Genomic DNA, 8,041 nt, shown 5'->3' on the forward strand with positions numbered 1-8,041 from the left:
TTTTGGCCCTCTTGGCTAAACTTTTGCTGGGGCTCCTTTGAGAATAAACCTTAGAGGGGGTAATATCTCGACTCCTCTTTTCTTCAAGTGTCCTCCTTAGATGCTCTATATCATTGCAGGCTCGATGGCAATCTCTCTTAGCCCCAGATCTTTACCTCTCGAGGTCTTCGATTTTCTTATTAGCCCTCCTTATCTCATCATCCCGATGATCAATCATCTCTTGAGCTTCTCGTAGGGTCTCCTCAAAAGAGTCGACTTCTTTAGTTAGCTCGATGTTAGTCGATTTCTTTTGCTCTAAAAGGTATTTCAGCAAGTCTATTTCTTCTTTCGTGGCCGTAAGCTCCAGCACCGAAGCCACAGGAGTATAGCCGACAAAGCTGGTCAGATAATGCCCTATCTATATAGAATTTACACAAAATTATTAAATGCTACAAGTTGCAGAAGATTAAAAGAAGAGATCCAAAGACTCCTTGAGCAAGAGATCTTAGGGTACCAGTCATCCGATGTTGAGCCCCTTATTCATCTAGATACTGTTTCTCAACAGGAGAAAAAATTTTCTTAGAAACTCCACTATAGTTTTGAGATTCTCCACCATGGACGGAGCATATGGCATCGGCTACGAAGGGCTCGCTTGAGAAATAGCTGAAGGAGGACATTAGGTAGGCATCGCTTGCTCCGAAGGATCCCCAGCCTTCATCACTATCAGCAGGACTTCTTTCGGATGACTAACCGCATCCACTTCCTATGTCTCTTCCATCAGGGTCTTTCTTATCGAAATTTCTTCTGGTGGAGCTTTCATTGCGGCCTCCAATGGTGAAATTATGGGCTCGGCGATTAAAGGGAGATTCTCATCTCCTGTGGCCACGGTAGTTGATTCGGAGGTTGAAACCTTGACATCGCCACCTACTGGGATTGAAGGATCAGCGGATGAAGCTTTGACCTACTTTTTTCAGGCCGATGCCAGTTCAAGCTTCCTCAAGAGCTCTGGATTCATCTAGTCTTTGGGAAGTGCAAAGAGAATTTGGAGTAAAAAGGACTTGCAGTCGTCTTCTCAGTGCACCGAAAAAGGAGATTTAAAAAAGGACAAAAGAGAAGATGAAGCACCATCACTAGAAAAATTGAATTCTTGAGAAAACCACCATATGAGTGGTCCCATTAGTCGTGATCCTTCGTAACAGCTCTGTCTGTCAGGTTGATGTCATCAATCTTAAATGTTGGGGATGTGAAAGTGTAAGAGCACGTACCCTCAGATCTAAGATTTGACTTTACAGGTACTTCTTTCACCTGATTCTCAGACTCAAGATTAGGATAGTGTTACGGGGGTACTGTGGATACCTCGGATCAGTGTGTTATCACAGAATGCCTCTGACCAGTGAGCTATCTTCCTGATAGCTGACCCAACCATCAAGCTAAGGTACGTGGAGCTGAGCTATTTATATCCAGTCTGATGTGCGATCCATGTAGCACATGAGCTTCCTCTGTTATCTCGAATAGCTAGTTTCCTAGTATGTGCAGTAGCTGTTCATCCAGAGTGGATAAGTTCGGATGTAACTAACTCTCCATATCTTGTAGGAGCAGATAAGGGCCAGAATATTTTGCCCACTAATAGCACATCCAATAGCCTGACAATCTCAGAATCACACGTTCCCAAGGTTGTTCTATCATATTCTCTATAAATAATAAAAGTTTTGAGGACCCAGGTAAGTAACCCCTCTCAAAGAACCAGTTGCTGTTTTCATTATTCTCTAATTCCTGATTTGAGCATTGGAGGATCCTCGTCGGAGTGAAAACTTTTAGTTCAGACTTTATTTCGTAGGTCACTCCAACACCGCTATGCAAGGCCCAGTCGTCTGCCTTCTGATCTCAATCGAAACGAGCAGCAATAGTTCTAAACATAAATTGTTGGTCAGGATCACCTATCAAAACTAAGAGGCTTGTATGTAGCAATAACGATAGCCAATCATGCTCCAAACAGTAATTGCTTTCCTTTAATAATCGCTGATCTTTCATTTCGGCAAAGATCCGAGAAGAAAAATCTCTTATGAAAGTAAGCCATCACTCACATACTCTGCCTCGCCGGTTGCAAAATTATAACCCATGAGCTACAAAGTTCCCAAAATCTATACATCTATACAAATATATTAAAGGAGAAGCCAGTGATCTCCCAACGCGACAAGTGTCACACATCCATATTGTCACATGTGATACATCAAATGGTCCATATAATTCTCTTTGCAGCTGAACCCATTGTATTTAAGAAATAATAAAAAAATGGCCCATATGTGTAGCAGGCTTACAATTAGTATTAAAAAAACCAGAGAAATGTGCCCTGAATTCACTTGGTGACAAAGACCTCCATTTAAGAGGATGGGAGACAAGATCTAGACATTCATTGCAGGATGGGATTGCTTTGAATAGAGTGATGGCCGGATAGTTCCTCCTAACTGATGGTCAAGAGGAATGATGTTCTGGAACTGCTGGATAATGTTTTGTTTCAAAGTTATTAAATGGATTTAGATAGGAAGTTAGGTCTGTTGGTGATTGTATTTCAATCGATGGAGGGGACTGTTTGATCAGAGAAGTGGAAAATATAATTCGATGATGGACAGTTGGTGGGGGAGAGGGGGATTATAAATATCCCTCTCTAGGTGGTGGGTAGCAGGCATGTGTGGAAGACAGGATTTTCTGGCAAGTTTTTTCAAATACATTAAAAGAGAAGCCAGTGGTCTCCCAATGCGACAAGTGTTGCATATCCATATTGCCGCATGTCATACATCAAATGGTCCATACAATCCTCTTTGCGGCTGAACCCATTGTATTTAAGAAACAATAAAAAATGGCCCATATGTGCAGCAAGCTTACATTTAGCATTAAAAAAAGAAAAGAAACATGTGTTTTAAACCCACTTGCTTACTGACAGACACCTCCATTGAAGAAAATGGCAGATAGGATCTAGATGTTCATTGCAAGATGGGACTACTTTGAATTGAGTGATGCCCGGATAGTTCCTCCTGACTGATGGTCAGGAGGAATGATGTTTTGGAATTATTGGATAAGGCATTGTTTTCGAGTTATTGAATGGATTTAGATAGGGAGTCAGGTCTGCTAGTGACTGTATTCCAATCGATGGAAGGGATTGCTTGATCAGAGGAGCAAAAAATATAATCCGATGGTGGACAGTCGGTGGGGGAGAGGGGGATTATAAATATCTTTCTTTGGGTAGTGGGCAGCAGGCGTGCGTAGAAAATGAGATTTTCTGGTGAACTTTTTTGGTGTAGCTAGAGTTCTGTTTATCTACTTTTTTCCCTTTGATTTTAACTCATTAGACTATATATGGGGTGGTCGCTGCAGGTGTGCTATAGCCGTCCGTTCTCCTTGGTGCATCATATGAGAAAGGGAGGATTTTGGTCCAGCTCGAGGTGAGCTTCGTCTGTGTTTTGCCATCAGAGTTAGGAGAGTTGCTGCATTGTTTGGCAGCCTTCCTCCTTCCATGCTGCATCATATAGAAGATAAGGTTATGGTGATCAACGTGGGTACATGGCCACTATTGATTGCCATTTGAGAAGGTTGCTGCATGCAGCAGCCTTCCATTCTTGAAAAATGCTGAGGATGATGTTTTAGTAGCTCTCCATGGCGGTGTGAAGGAAAGGAAAAAAGAGAAGAGGGCTTGGGATGGTTGCTGCGGAAGTTCAGCAGCCCCTCGGTCTCCCAGTCCCTTAGTTTGGTTTAGATTTTAGGGTGAGCTTCGGATCCAATAGGATTAATTTAGATTTTGGGTTTGGGTTGAATAGTCCAGATTTCATTAATCAGGCTAAGGGGTTCAGGTCTGCAGATTCGAATATGTGGATCCAGGTTGTCGGATGTTCGACTATCGGATAACAGGTTATTAGGGTCTTGGGTTTTAGGATTTCTGTTTATGGGTATTGGGTGGTTGGGCTATCGGATAATGGGCTGATGGATTTTGAGTATGTGGTTTTTGGATTGTTTTTTTTTTTTGGATTTGGGTTAGCCTGAATGGCTGGGTTAGATCTAAGTTTGCTGATAGGGTTTGGATTAGACTTGGGGTTTAGGTTGGGCCCCTAATTGGGGTTAGCATCGACGATTAGGTTTAGGGTTTGGCCAACAGAGGTGGAGATAGCAGAACTAAGGTTTCCAACTAGAAAGGACCATAGATGGTGAGGGTCAGATTAGGAGGATCGGGTTGGTGGTGGGGAGGGCGAGGGTTGGCACTGGGGTTTGGCTTAGGGTTAGGGTTTGGTCTGCAAAAGTGATGATAGGAATGGGTTAGGGTTGCAGTTATGGTTGGGGTTAGGGTTTCGAAGATGGAGGTTGGAACGATGGAGGGTTAGGGTTAAGATGAAAAGGGTTTAGATTAAGGTTAGGGCTTGGATTGGGAAGGTGGTGGGGAGGATTAGGGTTAGCACTAGGGTTTGGGTTTGGTCCACGGATGGATTGTGTTTCGGGTTGAGAGGGCTAGGTTTTAGGATTTAAGCCATGAAAGTGGGGATGGCAGTGGGGTTGTAGAGGATCTCGATTAGGATTAGGGCTAGGGATGGCGATAGAGAGGGCGAGAGCACTACTATAAAATGGGGCTATGGCAGTTGTTGAAAATTGTTGCTGTAGCCAAAAAAATCACTGTCATAATCAAAAAAATTACTACCATAGTCTAGGTAGTGGTTCGTCAACTGCTGCCAATATGACCGTCATCGTAGGTCTATGGCAGCGGTTCTTGCAATGGTTGTGTCAACCGTTGGCATAAATAAGGTATGGTAGTGATTTTGCAATCGTTGCTATAGCAGAGCTATCGCAATGGTTGTCCAACCGCTGCCGTACAAGCTTTACGATAATGGTTGGACAACCGCTGTTGGAGTCCGTACGATAGCAATCGCTACCATAGATTACTACTGTAGTGGTTGACAAACCGTACCATAGTTCGAAGACTACGGCAGCAGTTGTACAACTGCTGTCATAGTCTGATCTGGTTGAATATTATCGATCAATAGCATAAATTTATCAATTTTCTATCTGATAGATGCAGTTCAATATATAATTACTTAAATTAAAATTTACAAAAATCAAAAATTTCACATAAAACTCAATAACAAATATAATATTTTTCAAATACTCAAATTTTGTTACAATATAGTTAATAACCATAATATACATCAAAAATCAGTAAGATCATCATCCTCCTCTCTAAGCATTTCATCATCGCCAAAATAGACTATAGTAGGACCAGGAGGGGCTGTAGTAGGATCGGAAGGGGCTGTAGCAGGAGCGAAAAGAGCTGGAGCTGAAAAGCTAGCCAACATATCCTGAAATCTCAAAAAATCACCTCCAAAAATAGCGGAGGGTTGTGTCACCATTGCGGACATAATACTCTATAGCTAGTCTGCGCACTCTTGAGCTTGAGTTGCATGCTCTTCAATCTGAGTTGCGCGCTATTGAGCCTGAGCTGTCTACGCCAAGGCCTCATCAAGCTGCTCTTGATTGACGACCCCAGAAGCCTGTGAGGAAATACTCGCCTTGGATCAGTAGCTGGTCGGCGTATATCCGAGCCTACAATGAATCCTCCCAGAGTGCTCAGGTCTCAAGACCTGAGACAGATGATCATGAGGGCCAGAGGTGTCCAAACCCTCACTCCCAAGTGCATCTAACTAACTCCTGTAATTGCAAATTCATATAGAATCTCAAAAAAGTTTGACAGCATAATGGCTGTATTGTTAACTTTCCTAAAAATTTTTTAGTAAACCTGTGAGACAAACAGCAAAAATACTGCCCATAATCGCAGGACAGATTCTCAAATAATCAATAAATCCTAAGAAATCCTACTACCACATAGATTATTAAAGTGAAACGAGTGAATCATAAGAAATGCTATAACATGCTGTTTTTTCTTATAAAAATTCTCTCGACTATGACGTTCATTGGTCTCCCCTTCTTGTCTGTACGACTCGAATGAAGGATGGCACTGCGGCTGAGCATCACTCATTCTCTCATCAGCTACAATTATCAATCAGCTTGTTAGAAACACAAAAAAAAATAATTCAATAGCTTATAAACTAAAGGGTCAGAATTCATTACCTGTTTATGCACATGACTCACCATAGATTCACGATCGAGAGTGTGTGTGTACTCCTGAGCAGTCCGATTCTCACGATTCTGACGAGATACAGTGTAAAATATATTTAAATCACATAGGTTAAAACCAAATATAATTATTAGTGTAATGAAAAATTCATAAGTTACAAATTAAATTTGGAACTCCTGACTTCTCCAACGCCTGACCATTCTCTCCCATATAGATGGGGGACAGTTTTTGATCCGAGGAACAAGCTCTGAATCTGTGTCCTTACGATGATCTAGCCATCCTTTGTGGAGCTTGACCTTATAGTTTCGGTACAACTCTTTAGTCTTCTATAGTCGGACATCTCATGTCCTCTCATGATTTGAAAAATTATACCTTCTCTGCACAAAGTTATTAGAAGTCAGTTACGAAATTATTCTAATCAAACATAGTATAAACATATCACATGCATATATATAAGATACACTTACTCAAACCTCTTCCCACACCCGGTCTTTGACACTAGTGTCCATTAATTTCCAGTCTATAGACAGTATGGTAATGATGTCGGACCGCCTCACAAGCACACCGAAGAAGGAATGCATCTCCGTGCATTCTCTCCTACTGGGTTTCCCTCCATGTCATACTCCATCATAACCTGATGCTTACGGTTCCACACATGTGGCGACTGAATGATGCAATTGTAATGAAAATATATTACGAATACACAAGAGTGTGCAATAACTAAATAAAAAATAATAATTAATTAATTAATATAATGAAAACCTTCTCTCATTGAGATCGCATGGCGTGGATGTCGGTGGAGCCTCATCGATGGATGGAGTATGTGTCGGAGTAGCATAGGTTGGCGGCGTGTCCATCGATGGAGGCTTAGAATGTGTCGGTGGGAGGAGTATGTGCCTACGAGGCCGATACCGGTGGAGCCTTAGATGCGGAGGTGGATGGAGTATGTACCGGCAGCGGCTTATATGCGGAGCTCCACGTAGTCCGTCGAGGAATGAGGGTGAAAGCTAAATGACATTTCGATGCTATTGTGACCTGCAACATTAATGAACATTGTTGTCCTCGAAAATGATTTTGATGATCATAAAATATTAGAGCATATTTTGATATGAACATATTTTAAGTATTTCAAAGAATAGTTTTGTAGAGAAAAAAAGTCGTTGAAAGACTTTGAATATAATTGAAGATTAATTGAGTCAAGAAAAATTGATTTTGAAGACAATCGACGTAAGAAAAACCACCTCAAAGAATTCAAACTGACCCATCCAAAACTTGAGCCGACTCTGGCATGGTACGCCCCTACTGTTTTGGCTTGGCATGCAGTCGAGCCAACTCGAAGTGGATCCGAGCTGATTCTCTGAGGATGACAGAAAAGAGATTTTTGTGTTCTTCTGCTCGACCCAGCTCGAAACAGGATCCGAGCTGGCTCTCTCAGGTAGATAGAAAGGCAAAATTTGAGTTCTACAGCTCGAGCCAGCTCGAGACAAATTCGAGCCGGCTCTCTTAATGGGATAGAACATTGATTTTTTTGAAAACTGCCATTCGAGCCAACTCGAGGTCAATTCGAGCCACTATAAAATATTGTGCCTTTGTGTGTGTGCCTTCTCTTCTCTCGTTTGTATACATTTTTAGCTCTCATTGTACTATTTCTCTAAGAGTTAATTGATTAATAGTGCATATTTATTTTAAATTTTAAAAATCTAATTTATCCTCTCTCTTGGGTTGTCTAGCTGGGCAACAAATACTAACAAATATAACATGCTGTTAAACAATAACATTAGTTGAGCATCAATAAATAAATACTAACATTTATACTAAGATATTGAGCTCATTGTCTACTGACATCTACAATATGGACATTACCATTACTCTTGATAAATGTATCTGGGATCTCGACAATATCAGGTAAATTTTATCCTAAAGAAATACTTTGTATGCATGGTCCAACAT

The 8,041-nt window shown here is 41.4% G+C and overlaps 1 long non-coding RNA gene across 1 annotated transcript; it reads right to left on the reverse strand.

Annotated features, from left to right (window-relative positions):
* Positions 1-5,195: 5,195 nt before the first annotated feature.
* LOC114912892 (uncharacterized) lies at positions 5,196-6,834 on the reverse strand. Its single transcript, XR_003798888.2, has 3 exons — positions 6,559-6,834; positions 6,085-6,468; positions 5,196-6,003 (listed from the first exon to the last, which is right to left on the reverse strand). It is a non-coding gene; the product is annotated as an uncharacterized lncRNA (long non-coding RNA).
* Between the last annotated feature and the right edge of the window lie 1,207 nt (positions 6,835-8,041).

The sequence above is a fragment of the Elaeis guineensis genome, chromosome 2 (genome assembly GCF_000442705.2).
Source record: "Elaeis guineensis isolate ETL-2024a chromosome 2, EG11, whole genome shotgun sequence".
In the NCBI taxonomy this organism is placed as follows: Eukaryota; Viridiplantae; Streptophyta; class Magnoliopsida; order Arecales; family Arecaceae; genus Elaeis; species Elaeis guineensis.